The sequence below is a fragment of the Coturnix japonica genome, chromosome 23 (assembly GCF_054131305.1).
Source record: "Coturnix japonica strain WE chromosome 23, WE-NBRP24, whole genome shotgun sequence".
NCBI lineage: Eukaryota > Metazoa > Chordata > Aves > Galliformes > Phasianidae > Coturnix > Coturnix japonica.
In genome coordinates, this window is record NC_140685.1 from 6983906 (window position 1) to 6998932 (window position 15027).

A 15027-nucleotide genomic window follows, 5' to 3' on the forward strand; every position below is an offset into this window, starting at 1 on the left:
TTTTCACTCATCTAATCAGTGCTTTAATAATCCAGTAGTTAGGCTGGTGATGCAGCAATCTGATGCACTTCAAACTCGAGCTGGTTGCAGCTGAATCTAAAAACTTGTTAGAGAAATGAAGCGTTTGTAGAACTGAGGGGGTTTTTTTTTAGTGAAGAGTACAGACAGCGTTTCATCCTTTCATCAGAGAGCTTTGTAAGTAAGGTGCTTTGTCTTCACATGTCTCTAACTTCAGAAATGATTAAAAAGAAAAACATAAAGGGGAAAACAATTACCTCAGCTACATCCATGAGCCAAGCTTCATTCCAGCTTTCTTGGAGTGCTGGTAAAGGACAAGTCAGCAAAGTAAAGGAGGACAAATGCTGCTATCCTTGGGGGAAAAATACCTATAAAATCTCTGCTGTTGGTTGCTAAAGGATGTTATCAGTGCTACAGGGAGGTGCATTGGTTTATTTGAGTTCTCATGAGGAATTTCTGGTAGAAATAAATTTACTCATGTGTCAAATACCGGTAGGTAAACTGGTATTCCTGGAAATCAACTGATTAGTGTGCATATTTACTTCTATTCTTAGTTCTTTCCTCAAGGTGAGGAAGGTAGATAAGTATAATTTATTTTTGACCTCGGACATAAGCAGCTTGGCTGCCCTGCAAGCTCCTTGTGCTGGGTAGCATTCATGCATCTCAGGTGGCACTTGTCCCAGGGTCTGCTGCTGGCTGCTGGCTGCAGGACCGAGCTGTCTCAGCATGGCTAAGCTGGCCCTGCCCGCTGTGCTCACCCCAGGACATGCAGTAAGGTGACTCTCTGTGAAACACCATCATAAAGGGCAACTGGGGATTATCCTTTGTCCCTGGCATGGTTTAACATCCTATGCCACCTTCCTGTCCCTGTTGAAAATATGTGCTGCTGTTTTCCTCTCTTTGCCTAAATCATTCTTTCTGCGCTTCATTCTCAAACGATGGGTCTCCGCTTATCCAGATCAGTGTTGACTAAGCAGGATTATAAAACCAGATTTATCCAGGCCATAATACTGTAGTTCCAAGGAGCACTTTCCAGTGGCTGTGAGGTGCTTAATCTTTTAGATTAACTAGAAAGATCTATGGCTTTGAACTGCTGTTTTACGTCATGTCCTGAAAGCCGCTTTATGAACTGGTTGGGAAACGCTGAAACAGTCAGTGATTAAAAAGTTGTTTCTGATCATGGATCCTACACAAAAGATAGAAGATGAAAGCATCAGTTCTTTGTGGTTTACTTGGACTTTATGTTGCTGCGTACGATGCCAGCAGCAGTGCTTTCAATGATCAAGTATTTCCTGAAGACTTGTAAAGAGAAAAAGAAAGCACCGGAGCATGCCCTAGTCATTCAGGGGAATGCTCTCCTCTTGGCACTGCACACCCTTTGGAGTGGCCTAGCACTCATGCTTTGCTGTGATAAAAGTTGCTCTTTAAAGCCAAGTATTGGGCAGAAAAAAAAGGTATAGAAATCAGGTATGCATTGTCAGTAAGAACTTCATGACAGTCCTGATCTGGAGTGCAGAACATCTTTTCTGCCCCTGCTAACCTGTAGGATCCCCGTCCTCCCACCCACCAGCTTTTTCCTCACCTATTGTGCTGTGATCACTCAATCTGTGCCACAAAGGAACTGGATGCAATCCATGCCAAAAGAGTAGCCAGTCTCCAGTGGGAAAGGGGTGACAAGGCATCTCCTGCAAGATGCCTGCATGGGACTGCAATTGTCATGAATTGCTCACAAGTGCACAGAACTGTTTATTGCCTATGTAGCAATTGAGATTACCAGGACAGCAATGAAATATCTGCGCAGGTAGGAATACTCTGCAAGTGCTTTTCCTGGTGATAATTTTCTAAAAAAGGAAACAACTGAGAGAAAAACAGCTCAATAAATGTGTTTATAGAACATTCAGTGACCATGAATCAGGCTATAAATACACCAGGCTATAGGTTTCAGGGTTTCTTTACTGGATTGGTGCATAGCTGCTAGCAGACCTTGGTAACAGTAGCTTCATGATGATTGTGATAAACTCTTTTTATTCCTTATCTCTGCCTTTGCTCCTTCCTTCCAGTTACACTAAGCTTTACCCGTAAGGTTTATTCCTCACCTCATGGAAAAATTTTGACCGAGAAAAAGATCACTTCTCTTGAAAAGCCAAAAATGTTCAGCCAAAACCAACGTTTTCATTGTTTGGCTGAAAATGAGAGGTTTGCCATTTTAAGCTTCAAGTTTTTTTGGTTTGAGACCAAAATATTTTTGCTTTTTGCCCAAAAGTTCTCCAATAAAAGACACTTACTTGTTTTTACATCAGCAAGAGAAAAGTAAAAAACCTGGTTGCTCACCAGAAGGAGCTTTAGACAAGACCAGTTCTACAGAAAACAACCTTTTTCTTTAAGTAGATATTAAAAATTAAACAAAACATGTTTCAATTTGCCTTCGTGTTACATGGCAGAATTTAAGGCCCATGCTTGCCAACATATTCATTATTGGAACAGAAATAGTGCCATGTGACCTCAGTGTTTGATTAGAACCAAGAAAATCCTTGCTCAGACTTCACCCTCTGCGTAGCAAATCACATCCAATTTGCAGTTCAGAATTCCTCACAATGGGATTGGAGATGAAGCAGCTGTGGTTACTGAAGCACCTGAGCTTTTATGTCACCCATTGTGAGCTGACTCTGAAAGCATAAGGCTGCACTTGCAAATAGAGATTTAGATTGAGTTCTGGAGTCGGATGCTGCTCATTGCCATTCCTAAAGTGACTCTATAGCCACAACAAAGAATTAAATCAATTAAATCTGTTTTATTTCTGACATCATATCAGGAATTTATGTAAAAAGTGAGGAGAGGAAGCCATTTGCAACTCACAACACCACCATATGGTAGTGGACCCATGTGAAATTGTACTAGACCCTGGGCAGGCTTTCCTAAAACCTTGAATGCTCTTTCAGAAAAGAATTTTTTCCTAATATCCAACCTAGAAGAGCATGACCTCAGTTCTAGCTTAGAATCCCCAGCACCTAAACAGGAATAGGGTAGACCAGAGCAAGAGCCTAAATGTGGCCTTTTGGATGCAAAGGCCTAGCCCAGTCATTGCCTCATTTGGGGGTGGATATTGTTTTTTGCTTCTCGTGATTATCATCTTGAACTTTAGACACATTTCATGGAAACTTCTATCAGGAAATTATAAAATGGAAAATTGGCATATTCTTATGATTCTCATCGTGCAGTTTCCAACTAGATAGACATCCTGTGCAACAGGAGACCAAGAAAATGACAAAGCACTGATTTTCTTAAGAAGAGAGACCTATCTTTGCTACCCTCTATAGAAATGTGTCCAGAATTGTGGTTGTTGGGTTGTAATTTGTGCATGTTTCCGCAGTATCAAACACCATGCTATTATACTTGGCTAACACTGGAGGTGAACAGTTCATCAGAGAAGGGAATTGATGCACAACAGCAATAGAACCAATCTGGTGATATATCGGTAAACTTAAGTCACTCTCAGGTAAAACTGCAAGAAGTACCAACACCACCACTGACTGTAAAGCATTTAGGCTAATCTTTGTTTCTAGATCCTAAGCAGAGCCTGATATTAAACATGCTGATGTTCACTTGGAATTCAGATTAAGTGTTTGGGTTTGGGTTTTGAAGGTTGCTCATGCATTAATATTTTAAAGACTATTACATCATTTCAGTTTGAAGGAATATCAGTAGCATACAGAACAGTGAAGTAATAATAAATGATTGTTCACAGGTTTGAACAGTTATTTCAGTGCATCACTTTCTAGTGAATTTTAGGCACTGTGGCATAGCAGATCTTTAAGACAGGACCTTTGTTCTTGAGGAAAAACAAATGGTTTTACACTGATAGACTTGGGATATTTTGTTCTTTCTCGTGTCATGTATTTCTCAATGAAGTAATTTTATCCTTGTATTCACATATTAGGAAAAAAAAGGGGAAAAAAAAAATATCTGTGGGTTCTCATTTGTAGCAAGTTATGGTTTCCTACATGAGTTTTCCATGGAATTTGTTTAGGAAAAAATGTGGAGTGCACCAAAATGAGATAATGATGGGGTTTTGTGTTTATCAAAGCCCTTTTTCCCTCACCATCAAACTGCTAACATCCCGCTGTCTGGTAAATGAGAGGGTGTTGCACAAGCCAAAATGTGAAGCACAGCTGAACCCTTGTGAAGGTTCTCCTGCTAAAGCCAGTGCAGAAAACTGGGAAGCTAAAGGGATCTCTGTTTGGTTCTAGCACTACCTTCAAATGGGGAAGCTGTGTTCACGATAATGCAATAACAAAAGCAGAATGACTGATCAAATGTCATATAGAACTCACACCAAATGCTACAGTGAACTCCGTTTCTACTACCTAAGTATCTTGTGGTGCGGATACTTCTAAGCCTTAGTGGCTTAGTGGCACTATATTGCACAAATAAGTGACCCATAAATATTGGCTGCACTGAAGTGTGGTACTTCTTTCATTTTAACCAAGAATCTTTCCATGGCTATTTGCAGAACACTCTTTCAATAACTTTTGATCACCTTAAATCATCTCAAATGTCGCGCCTTAAATATTGCCAGTGTTAAGAGTTTATTTTGTCCTGAGGAATTCCTTGAAAACTGTGTATATGTCAGCATAATTTAATCATGGGTGTAATTGAAAAGGGAACCAAATCTCTCTCACCTGTATTGGATTATTTCCATTCTCCTCTGTTTTGCTTTTCTGTCACTTTTCAAATCCTAGATTCTCACAGAGTCATGGTCTTCACACCCTTTCTCCTTTAAATCAGTGGATTTCAGGGTCTGGAAGGAAGAGCTTTTTTTCCCCCCTTTTTCAGGGAAAAATAAAAATAAAAATGAGTGTTTTATGCTTTTCCCTCCTTACTGTGGGTAAAATCCTTAAGTGCTATAAATCAACATAGCTCTCCTGAGGTAGAAGGGCTCTACTTACTCTTGGAAGAGTGGAGAAAATATCCTGTTGAATTTAATCTTTTTCACCAATTATAGTAACTTATAAGCATTTCCAATTCTCTTTTCTTTCATGGATAAAAACTGGTTTTATGTGTGTAACTCCTAGGGTGATAATAGCAGGGAGTAGTTTTACTGCACACATATAACTTTTCCTTAGGCCAAGAAAAGCAGCCACAGTGTTTCATCTACTCCCAGCAAAAATTAAACAGGATTAAAAAGAAAATATCTCATTGATGGGAACAGAAATTGCAGGGAGATGAGAAGCTGGAGTATGCAAATGAACAACATGAAGTATAGAGAAAGAATGCTAACCAGTCTAGCCTTTATTTTAAATGTTTCTGAGCTTTCTCAAATGAAAGTTTCAATTAAATCATCAGATTTTGAGCCTTCCCCCCACCTCCCCTGCAGCTACATGGGACTAAAATCAAAGGGTGAAGAATAGAAGCTTGAATGCTTAATCTTTGTGTTACTGTCGCTGACTTCTCAATGCTCAACTTCTGAGCTTCAGAGCTGTTGGGTCAACAACCTCAAAGTCATTCATTGGAGCATCCTTTTCAGGAGTGCTCCTAAACTTCACTCTAATATCATGCATGTGGGGATCTTTGGCATTCGTAGAGGTACTGTCCTGAAAATGGGTCTTAATCTAGAAGAGAGAGAACAGAGGGAAGGTTTGGATGAAAGAAAGACCAGAAAAATTCCCCTTTGGAATAGCATGCACAGATATCTGAAGTGTTTTATTGGATTCAAGTTGTGAAAGAAGTTGGAGCTGCTTTCCAGCAGGATCTGTGTTTGTGTTCTTGGGTGTGCACAGATCAGTGTCCACTATGTGAGGGTACTGGGAGAGTATAGGGGAATATACAGCAAAGGGAAAAATGACACAAAAAGCAGATGGAAATAATGTAAAATAAATGTATTGTTGAGATGAATGTATGCAAACCTCTCCATAATCCCTTTAAAGATCCTAAGGAAGCAGAAAATCTCAGCATAAGCACCTACAGTATTAAATTCTTCAGTGTCGTATCTGCTGGAATTTAATGTGAAACTCGAGGCAGTCAGATGTCAATCAAAGAGTCTATTCAAGAGTTGAAAATATGCTGCTGTTCCGATCCTTTCTGATGGGTGTGCTGTCCGTGGCAGGCATTCCCACATCCTGACAGAGGATGGGTGGGGAGGATTCAGCTCTAATTGTGCCATCTGTAATAGTGAATGAGAAAATGGGATTGACCAGCAAGGTGCATAGATTTGTTGGCTCCTACAAAAGCCCTGGGGTTTGTTGCTTTTAATCAAGGGCATCAGCACATTGTTGTGGCTTACAGCGTTGCCGTTCCTATGATCACCTCTTCTCCTATATGTGCTGTAGAGGTCTGTTGAAGAAGTGAGCTAAGCTATGTGGATGTGTAAAAGTCTATGTACGCTTACATGAGGAATGCATCATATATACGTATAGACAGGTGGGGTTTTTTTAGATTTTCTGTTCAAAAGAATGTAAACTAGATAGTTTACATAAGCCTGCTTCTTCCTAAAAGGCTGAGCTATTTTAACAGCACATTCCACCAAAATGAATAATATTTGGCTTTTGGAGGCAGATTTTTCTGTGGTTACAACCTCTTTTGCACATCATAAAAGCACAACACCATCCTCTTGCTTTTCTTTCATTTAAAAAAACAAAAAACAAGACAATACAAAACAACTAACCTTTGAAAATACCGTATTTGTTGTATGCTTGTTTGGGTTTCAGCTGTAGTGATTTGTGTGCCTATCTTCCAAGTATACTCATTTAGGAACATAACCATGCCTGTTTCACCAGTGTAGTGGAACCTTGGGGTGAGTGTGGGTCATGGCAGCAGAGGTCCTGGCTTCCCTACAGCTGCCTTTGCAGAGGTGCCCTGCTGAGTCTGGGCTGGAACTTGAGTCCCAGGTTTAAAGTGGGAAACCCCAACACGTGCAAGTGGTCTGTGAATGTCACAGTGAGCTGAAATGGGAGTGGAGCACTCCTGTCTTCACCTGAAAGTGCCATAGTTATGTTCTGTTTCCAGAATGGGTAAAACCAGGCTCCTAAATCCCAAATCCTCTCACATTCTGCAGTGTGGATCACATGAGCAGTCTGTGACTCTCTTTCACTTCCAGTCATAGAATGGCTGGTCATTAGCACCTTCAATTAGTTGACCAGACTTTGTTCTCAGCTGTATCAGCATGAATCACAAGTTGATCCTGCAAAATTAAAAAGCAGACAACCAAACAGTGCTGACAGAATCTGGCCCAGCACAAAGAGATTTGTCCCTTGAGTTAACAATGAATATTTCCAGCTAGTGCAGATCTCTCCAGGTCTATTTACAAACCAAGAGGTTTTGTCTTCCCTCTTTACACAAGCAAACAATTGGATCCAAATCAAGCAGGACTTCTGGACAGAAGGGGAAAATATTTGAAAAGGAAGCTGGTTGCACTGTATAATTCCAACTGTTCAAAGTTTGTTTTGCCACAGCAATGGGAGAAAGCCTTTAAAATAAAGATTTTAATTACAAGTAATTGCAGCTTTCCCTGGAAGAAAGCAAGGAAGAGGCAAACACAATGCCTAAGAATGTGAACATTTTCTAAAGGCTATGAATGCTCCAAGGAAAATAGTCTTTCGGTATAAAATTACTCAGTGTAAAATAGTGAGCAATAGAAGCACTATTTGCACTACTTTCAGTGCTGCTGTTGGTTGCAGGAATCAGCAATCCAACGTCATTTCTTTCCCTGGGAAGGGCACAGGAGAAGAGAAGCACCAGAAGCCCTTCTGCCCTCCTTCCCCAAGAGCTCAGTGCATACAGCTCTGCTTTCCTCCCAGCACATAGGGTATGCACATATAATTCATTTGCAGGTTAAATGAGCAGGCTAATGTGGCAAATTAGGTACTGATAACTTCCAGAAGACTTTCTGGGACTGCTGTGTTATTCCACTCATCAGAAAAATCGACAAACACTTGCAGCAAAAAAGTACCCTTTCTGGCAAAATCTATAGCTCTGAATGAATTCACTTTCAGAACTGATAATTAAAGATGTTTTATTAATCTGTTGGACTTCTTTCCAAGTCTTGCCAGAGCCATCATGTTGAAAGGCTGTAGACCTAGTTACAACAAGAGACGTTGTATCTAATTGTTTCCTCTTGGCATTATCATGAAGGATAAAGGCAAGTGGATCAGCACTTTCCAGCGCTCCCTCACATCTCTTTCACTCTGCTTCATTCATGCTCTGTGCTCTTCAGGATGGGCTGAGCAGATGGCAGTGAGGCAGCTTTGTGCTGCAATGTCTGAGCAAAATGAGGAGAAATGCCTTCTCTTGGCTTGTAAGTTTTTGTTTTTCTTCTGTTTTGTTCTTTATGTTTATTAATTAAGGATGGGATTTAATTTTTTTTTTTTTTTTTTTAAAGAAGGCAAGGATCCAAGCCTTGACTGTTTATATAAATACTGGCAGAGCAACTTATATGGAAGAAGGCAAACAAAGGTGGTGAGCACAAGATTTTACTTAGGCAATGTGTCAGTTCAGATAGTCTTTAAGTTATAACATGTCAACTGCCGGTGTTTCTGTATAAAAAACAAAATTCAGTTTTCCATTTTTGTGGAAGCAAAATTTCCAGCCACCTGTTTGTTGATTACTAGCACCCCAAATTAGAAGGAAGACAAAGGAAAAACAAAATTGAATGGAATCCAACCTAATCCCTCGAAAGAACTCTTCACAGAGGGTCTTTTATCTGGTGAAAACTTCGGTGCAGAAACTTCAGCCATTTTAGTGCCCATACGTGGCAGCATCTGCCAGATCTCCATGGGCAAATCATTGCTCAGTGTCTCATTCAGCACACAGAGAACATGACCAATATCTTCCAGATTCACTCTGATTTTACTGCATGGAAACCCAGGTGAGAACTGAGCACAGAACATGAATAGCTGCTCCTCTTGCCCTCTTAGTCATTGCATGGGAACCGGTGTTTTGCTGAGCAATTTCAGTGCACTGCCCGAGTGCCATTTCTGACAGTGTGTGGCAAGCGCTTTCAATGCTTGGTTTGCTTCCATTCAGGCTACAAACCAAAGAACCAAACCAGAAACAGAGGAGAAAAAGAAGCAAAAAATCCCTCTGATTTTCAACATAAAGCTAGGATTACCACCAAAGAACAATAAAAATTCTTGTATTACCAACAACAGGAAGAGCAAAGGGGGAAAAAAACCCACAGAAAATCTTTGTTATAATTTTTCCATAACAAATAAGGTCTTCTCTGGTCATGTTTGGACTTTTTTTTTCCCCCCTTAAAATTGTATCTGTTTAGGAAAAAAAGACTTGTTTAGAATAAAAACAAAACTGCGGAGGAAAAAGCATAGTACTTTCTTATTAAAGAGCTTGACATCATAACCCATCTATTAAATAGCAATATTCCTAAAGGAAAGTAATTTACAAATAAAAGGACGGAAATGAAAGGTTGTACGGGTTCCTGAGCCCATTGTTGAAGCAGTAAAGAACAGAAAGCTTCCACTATCTGCAGCCACTGAAGTCATGTATTAGCAGGAACCAGTGCTGGAGGTTCCCACAGGGAGAAGATCCTTGTGCATAAGAATGGTTGTGACTTGCTGGTTTCTTTCATTATTCCCCGGGGGCTTTAGTGTGGGCCACAATTCAGTGTGACTGAGCACAAGTGGAAGGCAGCTCCTGGGATTTTGAAGGGGATGTGAAGTCATGTCCAAGGGCTTTTTTAATGCTCTCCCTGGGTTTGAGGCTGTTGGGTTTTGTTTTCCCTGGGTTTGAGGCTGTTGGGTTTTGTTTTCCCTGGGCTTCTGATCTCCTTCTTCTGGAACAGTTCCCTCCCTCGCTCGCAGTTTGTTGTGTGTGTCTCTGTTTGGGACAGATTGGGGTTGATAATATGTGGTAGTGAGTTATTACCATGTGAGACACCAAAGCCAAATAACTATGGACATCTTCGCTATAAAACAGAGTTAGAGAAATGGCATTTTTTTCCTTATCTGACTCTGGACTTGATAGCAAAGGCAGCCGGAATACAAAAGATTTTGTATTCAGTGAGATGTATCAGGCAGCTTTCCCTTCCATTGCAGAGGTCCATCTGCTCTGATCCTCTGCCACTGAGCAATCCTGATGGCTGGGTCCCTCATGGGATATCCCGGATGGCAGCAGAAGGGTGATGCCTGAATTTCCCCTTGGAGAAACAAGGGACACTTTTCTCAGAGAAAACAGCAGAATAGGTGAAGAACAAAGCAATAAAGTAGCAAAGTTTTCATCAAGTTTTCATTGGATTGAACCATGATTAGGTGGCTTCTTTTACTGAATTAATAGCTTGAATTGATCCAAGTGCTCCTTTAATGTAGTATAAAATGATTGTACTGTGAATTCTTTCCATGGCAAAACATTTTCTTGGGATACATTTGTGTCAAGATAAGAGGATTTCCCAGGATGAATTCTGCAACGCATGTTGGGAATATCTACCAAAACATGGAATAACTTGACCTCAGGTCTATCCAACCATGCCCTTCCTTCTGCCCATCCCTAGGTATGTGAAATACAACACAAAGCCTTACAAAGAAGGACAGAGATCCATTCTGATTCATTCTTTCCCAAAGACACTTTCTTTTGAGAGCAGTGGAAAGTGCCTTTTCTTTTTTCCATGACCATAATTTAATTCCTTATTTTAACCAAGTTGCTACGTTCTTTCTCCTTGATAACTCACGAGTTCAAATGTAAAAAATGTATTATTACAAGAGACAATTACGGGGTTCAAAGCATTCTGAAGCATTCCACGCTTCCAGCTTCTGGTACTGATATAAGTAGAGGAATATTTGTGGTTTTTTTACTTGCATGAAGTGGAAGAGTTCCAAGAACTGGTGGTAAAAGGCCTAATGAAAGTCTGCCTTCATCAGACACAACAAAGATCCTGCATCCTGGGAGGTTAACTCTTTATATGGACATGATACCCCAGCACCATAACACAACTCCCTTTCACAAACAAGCCCTTGACCGTGTAAACTCCATCATTCCATGCTTAGTCAAAAATAACAATAGCAAAATAACAAGAAAAAAATCCTGGGTTTATTTAGCTTCATTTTTTCTTCTTTAAAAAAGAATATCACACTACTTTGGAAGACAAAGGTATGCAGCTCTCTAGTTCATAAACCTCAGTTGGACTTAAGATGTGTCCAGCACTTTTAATGGTATATTTGGATGCAGAAGGGCTATAGAAGTAATATGTATTTTGTTGCACAAACATCTGACTGCTGTAGTGCAGGAGGTTCTTTTCTACTGAACCTTCTGTTTGTCATTTATTTTTCCATTTTATAAATACTGATTGGAAACGTCTTCTTGGAAGGAAGAAGGAAATCTTGTGGATTGTAAACACTGAGAAGAAGATGAATTGTTTAGGATGGTGGAAGGGGTATAAGGACTAAAAGCGTAACGTTAAGTAAAGGAAAGTTTAGGCTACATAACGGGATTAACTTCCAAGTGCTGAAATCTTATTAGACTGTGGAAAATTCTTCCAAAGGATGTGGGAGAAGCTCCATTATTTGAGCAGTTTGCCATTAGATTGGACAGAGGACTAAAACTGTGTTTCTTAAGCTAGTTTGCACTAGCAAAGTGTATGAGCTGACAAGGCCAAGTCCATGTTCCCAATGCCACCTCTTTCGATTTCATTGATCACAAATCTGTCCGTGCACAGAGCAAGAATATCAGTGAGATGTGTATGTCTAAAGATGAATTCACTTACTGAGAAGATGGGTTTTCACTCTGTTACCTGCTGAAGAAAAAGCCCACACAGTACAAGAAAGCAGAACCTGCCAGCAGTCTCAAATCTCAGCTGGAAAGACAATCAATTATCAAGAAAACAGAAAGTTGTCAAATAGAGCCTTAGGATGTGTGTGAAAACCAGAGCATACACTTCTGGCATTGGAGTGATTGGAGGCTGAACTGAGCATGTCAAGAAAGCAAAAATAATGATGAGTTAAAAACAGGGAAGGCATGCATTGATGCCACTAGTCCATTAACAGAAGTAATAACACCAGTGTTAATGAAGCACTGCATTCGGAGCACAACTGCAGATATGCAGTGTCACTCTGGCAAGATAATATCAGTGCAACATTCACAGAATAATTTAAGCTTTAAATTTATGTGTGTTTAAGAGGCTAATACAATTAGTGCAGCATAGATAACTCTCCGCCTGAGATCTAAGCTGCTAACTTGTTTTATGTAGCTATGGCAGAGGACATGGGGCATGGCAGACACTGCAGTATTTACTGCTGTAATGATTCACCAGCAAGATCAGCAGTTTTGTGTGTTGGTCCACTTGCTGTTTTTTTTCTCTTCTCTTTATGACTTATTTCATTTGCTTAAAATTTGCTCATGATTGATCCAAAGAGATCAAAGTTGCTCCACTGTGACTGGTCAGATGGATCACATGGCGGTGTTTCCAGTCCTGAGTGGATGCATGTGTAAGCACATCTGCTGCAAATATTTCCTGGTAGAAACCGAAATGTCAGTTTCTGTAAATACTTCTGTGTGTGATTCTGAAATTGCTCTCCACTGTGTTTTTGGCCAGTAAATCCTGATAACTCAAAAGTTCTTAGAAAGCAAAGACAAAGAGATGTGAACGTGGCCAAAGTGACTTTATTGCAAATCTGAATGAGTGTAGTATCAGTGAAAGGACACATTAAAACTGCAGTAGAACAGAACATTCTACTCAAATCTAGAATAGATTTGAAGATAGAGAGCTTGTGAATCTCTGTTAAAGCAGATGGAAACCTCAGGTTTTCTGAAGGTATAAGGTCAATCATGGATCATGTCACTTAAACTCAGAAATATGGATTATATACTTTTAATACATAGGGACAAAACTTGTGTTCTTAATCGCTGCACTTAACAAGAGATTTCTCTCCTTTACTCACCTTCCTTCTAACACACCTCTGTGCTGCCTCTTTTCATTCTGGTTTTCATTTTCTCTTCAATCTCTTATTTGCTTCCTTCCTAACTTTGCTCTACACCTTTCCTTAACTCTATCCCAGATCTTTTTCCTTCTCCCACTGTTATGAATCCTCAAGGGCCACAAGAATTTTCCGTTTTCCTGCCCTAAACTCTTCGTATATCTCTCCCCACCTCATTACAATAAAATAATTCTTCCATTTTGCTGTCACCTCGATTTAGCTCTCTCACCCTCCGCTCTCTCTTTTTCCCCTGGTTTAAAGACCGACCAGCATTTCCTGAATTGGAAAAGCCACAATAATATTTTTTTTCCATCGAAAATACCACAAGTACAGTATTTCCATTGAACATACCACAAGAACAGTGTTTCCATTGAACATACCACGAGGACGGTGCTTCTGAGGTATCTCAACGCTAAGATGAACTCATAATGTTCATCTTGGACTCATTAAAGCAGAACCCCTTTTCTTCTCCATAAGAAAAAAAACCCAAAAACTCATCAGACAGAGGAAGAATTTTTATTCAGAGTTTCAAAAAAGAAAGAAAGAAAAAAAAAATACAATAAAAACAAGACGGAGACGGAGCCAGGACAATTTTGCACTTGCTTTGTGAGTAAAATATAAATAGGTTTTTGCAAGTTAAAAAAAAAAAAAAAGAATGAAAGAAAAAAAAAGAAAGAAAATCCATTAAAAAATCTCAGAGTGGTTGAACAGCTGGAAAAGCAACTTTTTTTTTCGATAACATTTAAAGCTGCTTAGCAGCTGGGGAAAAAATCGCCTGTAAAAACACTTAACATTTACAGCCACTCAGTGGCTGGAAAAGCAACTTGTTATAAAATTGATTTAACATTTCAGTGGCTGGAAAAGACATACCCACACATACATATAACTGCAGTGTTTTACTTAGCTATTTATGGGCATTTAGACACAGATAACATTATAAATAGGTAAATTTGGTATTTCTGCGGGTGCCATTGTGGCAGAGGATAACTTCCATTCAAAGCATTCACAACTCTATTGTATTTTCTGGGAGTTTAATACAAGGCCATTTAAATTCCTGTTGTCCTGCAGTCTGACATGCTTGGATGCTCAGCCATCCCACCCAGCCCCCATAACATCTTAAATCATTTTGGTTACAAAGCACTTTATAACATAATAGCTGAGCAAGGAGTCCTGTGTCTGATCAGCCCAAATGAAGGCTGAGGCAGCAGAGCCCACACTGCTCTACAAGTGATTTTGGTAACTAGCAGGGCTGGACAGGGATGTGTCCATGGGCTCATTGGGGCTGCAGGGACCCTGTGCTGCACCACAGCCCCACACACAGTCAGAATAGTTTCTTCTTATTAAAAATGTGATGCCAAAAACACTGTTTAAGTAGCAATTAAGCATATTTGTTTGTCTGTGAGATTAGAGGTATTGAAAATGCAGTTTTAATGGCAGGACCTTCTGTCACCTCCCTCAGCCTTCATTCTTTTCCATTTCTATTCCATTTTGCTGAGCGCATCTCATCAACAAAGCCAGCCAGACCCAGCTGTCATGCTTGGGAGACGCTGTCAGACCACAGAGGATGTCATTTCATGACTATAGAAAGTGCCTGCCACAAAACAATTCACATGCTGCATGTTTTGCTGGTGGGGGACAGCCCAGGCAAACCGAGGCCCCATAAACCCCAGCAGCCCTTCCCCATCCTGGGTCAGCCACAGGCTGGCGATGGGTCCCTTAGCAGCCAGTTCCTAATTATATTGTAGAATCACAGAATCATTAAGATTGGAAAAGACCATCAAGATCATCAAGTCCAACCATCAACTCACCACCACAGTGCTCACTTTCTACCTGATCTCCTGGGATGAGGCTGTGTAACCCTTTGCTTCTACCCAGTACAAGAAGAGCAAGTGTTGCCAGGATTGGGTGTCATTTCCCAAAAACAATTGGTCCAAATCTTCCTGTACCATCAAGGGTTGAGCCCAAAGTGCCACTTTGCTGGGCTGACTGGAAGCTTTCAGAGCTTCATGGGGAGTTGGGTGTGTTGTTACCTCTGCCACTTAGTCTGCAAAAGATGAGGAGGTATTCTGGAAGCATCTGAGAGAGAGATCTTCTA